This window comes from Musa acuminata, chromosome BXJ3-4, assembly GCF_036884655.1.
Source record: "Musa acuminata AAA Group cultivar baxijiao chromosome BXJ3-4, Cavendish_Baxijiao_AAA, whole genome shotgun sequence".
Classification (NCBI taxonomy): Eukaryota; Viridiplantae; Streptophyta; class Magnoliopsida; order Zingiberales; family Musaceae; genus Musa; species Musa acuminata.
The window spans coordinates 3,675,979-3,681,991 of NC_088352.1; positions in this window are offsets into that span (position 1 = coordinate 3,675,979).

Here is a 6,013-nt window from a genome sequence, read left to right on the forward strand (position 1 = left end):
ATCTCATAGGGATTAGTAATAAAATATAGAAGAGATATTATAAATCTATTCTCATCTCTTAGTCAATGTTGCAACGTTTATAGCTATCTTATGAAAGATATAAAGAGAGGAGAATGAAAGTCTAGTTTATACTGCATATCTATATTATTGTTGCTTGCTAATTGAATTACATAATATGCTGTTCTTGAATTAGATAAGATTTTTTGAATGACATCAAAAGATATACAATCATATATTGTTATTTGATTTTAGTTCTTGGCATTAAAATTTTTGTGCATAACATTAATATAATTATAGTTTTTATGCTTACAAGTGGTATTAAAACTTATCATTTTGAAATCAAATACCTTACATTATAATAATATATCATATCTATTTTATATCTAGATTTATTTGTTGGCACCATTCACTTGCGAAAATGTATTATTTGATCTTGATAATATAATGAACAATTCATCTATGTTATCAATTGACTGTCCTATCTCATCTATCTTGTCGCCTACTTGCGGACGATACATGATTCCTCATCTTATGCAAGTAGAATCGGGGACGACATGCTACCTATGTTTAATTGATGAGCTACCGTCAATAGCTTGCTATCAATAACATCATTATTAAGGGCAACAATCGTCATTGGTCACAAAGATGGGTGACTACTACATTTAGTGATTGTTGTTTGTAGTAGCCACGATAGTAGAAGTGTTAGACAACATCATTATGTGGGCCAGTTACCACCATGGGTAACGATTGCCTTAAATGGTGTCACTATTGCCTATGATGGTAGGACTAGGTCGTTGTCATTACATACTCAATGGTGCCATAACGTGTGATAGCACAGGGAGGTAGTAGCTCTTTTGGGCGCTAGCCATGACCAATGGCATGCGATAGACGACGACTACACAGCAAACGTGCCACTTAGAAAAGTGTCACAATGACATTTGTTCATCATGGTCAACATCAATGGGGCGTCAAAGGTTGCGATTCATAACAATGCAGGTGAAGTAGCATAGTGGCCGATGCTACGTTTCTCCAGTGCGTCGCTGGCACTTGTGTGAAGTCATTGGTCATGGAACAATCGTTGATGTAGGTCACCTAGTAGTTGTGCGACGGTTGTGTGTGCCAAACTATATGGGGTTATGGGGTTATGTGATTAGGGTAAATCCTAATTTTGATCAGATTATGCGGTTGTAAGTCAACATCGTGAAGGAAGTCATGCGATTGTGAGTCAATGCCACAAAGGAAGTCGTGCAGTTATGCATGACAAGCGACGACGCTACTATGTCATCGAGTAACATTAACCGTCGGTGAGGAGCATACGCTCATAGCCATGGCCAAATTGGTGCAAAATCGTGTGTTATAAGAAAGCTGAAAAGGGGTTTAGGTAGAAGAATAAGTTAAAATCAATTTTGACCCAATTCAATTTACCGTCGAATCAATTGCCTAATTCAATTTTGATCTAGTCAAATTCTATTTTGACCTATCAAACTTAATTCTAACTTGGCCAAATATATCCAAATTGATTTTGACCCAATGTTGACCTATCTCAATCAAATGTTTAACCAAAAATATTCAACATATATATTTAGGAGATTTAGATAATAAAAAAGAATAATATATTTTAAATAATCATGTGATAGAGTAAGATGACACATATAACTTATTGCTTAAGATTGTATACCTAAATATAACAATATTATTTCTTAAGGATAAAATTAGTCCTCCATAAATAATTTTAGGTCAACACTAAATATATCAAAAGTGAAACATGGATAATATCAATAATTCATCATAATTTAGAAACTCAAAGCATTACTATTATTTTATATTTTATGGTGGTATTTATTTCCATACATTTTCATTCTTTTGGTGTCATTGTAATAACTGATTTAAATTATTCAGAAAAATTAGAGTATATATTGTTCGTATTGGGTGTATTAGATCTTGATCTAGCACTGCTTATTAAAAGACCCATAGACTTGACTAAGAAAAACACTATGAAATAAATTAATGGAATAAATAATTTGAAAAGATCTAATAGGCTCAATCTAATATTTATAAGAATAACAATTGTAAATAGCATAATAACTTTATTACCACATGCAACTAACAAAAAAAAAATATTTGAGGGTTATTGAAGATAGGTTTAAATTTGTTAATAAGTTATTGACTGACACATTAAAGAAGGAACTAACTATAAATCACGTTACTCGAGGGATTTAGGATCACATCATTAATATAACTAATAAAACTGTGAAACTTAAATCATGAGGCATGAATGTGGATGAGTCTTTCCACGTGTAGTTAATTTTTAGTCATCTTCTTCATTAATTTGGCTTATTTATAATATAGATAAGGATAAAATATACTTGAATATGTTAGATTAATATATGTGTTTAAGAAGAATTTAGGTTAAGACAAGAAAGATATCATAATGTTTTGGTTACTACTTAAAGAATTGGTAACAAAAAACAGAAGGTTAAAAGGTGATCCATCAAATAAATTTGTAAGTTTGAAAATGCTAAGTAGACTAATGAAAAAAATATCTTTATAGTAAAATACTTCTTTTGTGATAAGAAAAGATACATAAAAAAGAATATGTTAAACACAAGGTTTAGTCCAAAACGAAATGTATAAATTTGACATTTGTATGTTAAAAATAAAACATTACATAGGTTTATTCTAATATTTGGTGAATTAATTATGGTGCTTTAGCTTATGTTGCTAATAATATGTAGAGATTTCTTTCAAACTAAAAATAAAAATAATATGAAAGATTTATCGTTACGAGGAATTAACTCAAATCAAAAGTGATAATAGTAAAAATTTATAGCCTACGCCTAAAGATGGGCCATCTGATATATCTTCAGGATACATGTCTTATTCTTACTATTGCTAGAAACATAGTTTTAATGATGAATTTTTTTTATATTATGATATAGACGTTTGGGGGTATATTTCCAAAGAAAGAATTAAAGTATTATTAAAAGATAATATTTTGAAATATTTAGACTTTATTGATTTTGATGTTTGCATATATTGTATTAAAAAATTAAACTAAATACATAAAAAATGATACAAGAAGTAAAGAATTCATTAAGATTATTTATACTTATATTTGTAGACTACTTCATATTTTCTTTTCATATATGAAAAATCTTAAGCTATTTATAATCTTGAAGTATACATAAATAAAATCAAAAGATAATTAGATAAAAAAAATTAAATTATTAAATCTGATAAGGGCAGTGAATTTTATGATAAATATGATGAGTTAAGTCAAAATCCTAATCCTTTTACTATATCACTAAAATAATAGGGTATTTATACTTAGTATGTTTTATTATATATGCCACGACAGAATGAATTTGCTGAAAGATCAAACATTACTCTTATGGACATAATTAGGAGCATGATGAATTCTTCCATTTTACTTGAGTCTATGTGCGGGCGAAGCCTTTATGACAACTATGTATATCTTGAATAAGATTCATATAAGTTAGTTTTATCAATTTCATTTAAGTTATAAATTGGTTTAAGATATTTATATATTTGAAGTTATCCTGGATAAAAGTCTTCAATTCACATGAAAATAAATTTAGTCCAAGAACTATATTTGAGTATTTTATTAGTTATCAAGAAAATCGAAAGAACAAATTTTATTGTCCTAATCATATGAGGATAATAGAATATGATAATACTAGATTCCTAGAAGATAGCAATATGAGAGTAAATAATTCTAAAAAAAATAATTTGATATAGAGGAGATATAGGTTTATGAACCTTTATCATGTTCGAGAAGTTTGTGTTCCTCAAATCACTGGATAAATTAATAAGAATGAATAATAAAATAATATTGATAAACTCCATATTGATATGACTATTAATGATCTTGTAGAACAACCATAATCGCAAGTTATGAAAATATCTCAAAAGAGAAGGATACATACTATTTTTTATAATTATATGATATACTTAAAAGAACCAAATTTTGACATAAGAAAAAAAAAGGTCCCTTATTAATTTCACAACATATGAAAAACAACGATTCTAAAAAATAGTACGATATAATAAAAGTAGAGTTGAGATCGATAAATCAAAATTATGTCATAGAACTTATTGAATTATCTAATAACTATAAAGAAATTGATTAGGCCTTTAAATAATATAACTCAAGATGCAATATCAAACAATATAAAATCAACTTGTGGCTAAAGATTTTGATATATTATTATTTGATTTTGATATTAATTTTTTTATAATAATAATATAATCATATTTTGTATGCTTATATCTTAACATATTCAAGAAGCGTATCGTATTTACTAATCCATTTTGAAAGCTTACGTGACGTGTGAGTATAGTATACACTAATCCATTTTGAAAGTTTCTGTGATGTGTATGGAATTCAAAGTAAAAAGTGGCTTTGAAAAAACTCCATCCTCCAGTAATAATGTCTCCTGGAAACACAACTAATAGTTCTTTATTTATAGACGCCTATTGTCACAATCCAAGATGAACACTTTAATAAACCTATAATCATACATCTTTCCAAATTAAAATAATATAAATAATTTTACGTTTACATTGTCTAAAGAAGTCAGTCACACTTATTTTGTGCAGTCACATCCTAAAGAGGACCTCTCACTCATTAATCGCAAAAGTGCCGACGCATGTCGGTTCTCACTCACCTAAGAGTCGTATGATTGGCTGCAGAGGGATGAACTATATGGGACCCAGCTCACGGCCACCGCTGCGTCAAATCGTGATGCCGGTACGCGACAGGGGATGCAACACAAAGCGACGGCCGAAGTTGTGAGACGTGAAGGCCGACCGGGACGCTCGTGACCGTCCAATGTGGCGCATTACCGCCGAGTCATCAGCCAACGCGTCCTCCTTAATTTATTGTATAGAACAGATGGGGCCCGCGAGATCGTTTCACACGTGTCAGCATCCCGAGAGCGAGAAAAAACACTCCTTCTCAATTTCCGTACTCCCCATTCACACACCTGCCTTCGGATTGGAGGAACCGAGGCCCCGGTCACCACAACGATAGCGGAGCGAGTAAACGTGCGCAAGGACGGGAAAAGTATTGCTCTCGGACAGGTCGGACATGACGGCCGCCAAAGCGGGGCCCAATTTAGAATAATGGTACGCCGACACGAGGAACACGATTTGGTGTGAGTATCACCAGGGCCCAGCCATGTGACTGGGGTGGGCCCACGATAGGAAAGCCACTTCCGTGTATAATATTGCCGATCGACGTTTATGCCCATTCGAGGAATAATTTAATGTCGTGGATTTGACCCATTTGCTTTTGCGCAGGGACACGACCGCGTCCATCCTGCAAACGGCATTGCTCGTCCACGCGTCCACGTTCACTCAATTTCTACCCGTAGCTTTATCGGTGTGAGCTGTCCTGTCGTGCCAGGGAAGGACGGTTAGATGTGAAACAGGAAGGGTTATATATATTTCGTGAAGCAAAGCACGAAGCGCGAGAGCTTCAGGTTCACGTGAAGCCTGCCGAAAGGACTGACACGTATGCGGATTCCGCTGGTTGGGATCGACAGTTGCCCGTCTCGGGGTTGATGTAGCCGTACGCCTTTATTCCCGGATAGTATTCAAAATGGGAAAGAGGGCAGCCTCTTGTCAGATAAGGCGATGTGCTTATCAAAGTGATAAGTTGTCAAGTCGTATGTAGCCACCAGAAAGCCACGACCAGATAGGCTAACGTGGGGCTACGCGCACTCGTCTTTTTTGCACCAATTCCACTCACCTATTAAAGTCAAAAGAAATCAAGCAGTGATCAACGCAAAAATATTAGGAGTGAGATTAACAGGTCCTAAAATTGAACAATGCCTTAATTCTGCCGGAAAAATGAGTCTGAGGATTGATGACTTCTGTGTACCTTAAGCCTGTTAACACGGCTTGTGAAATGACTATTGTGTTCCTTTTTCATGTTTGCCCCTGCGATTCGGACATATTTTACGAACATAACCTTGTGTTAGCGTCCGGT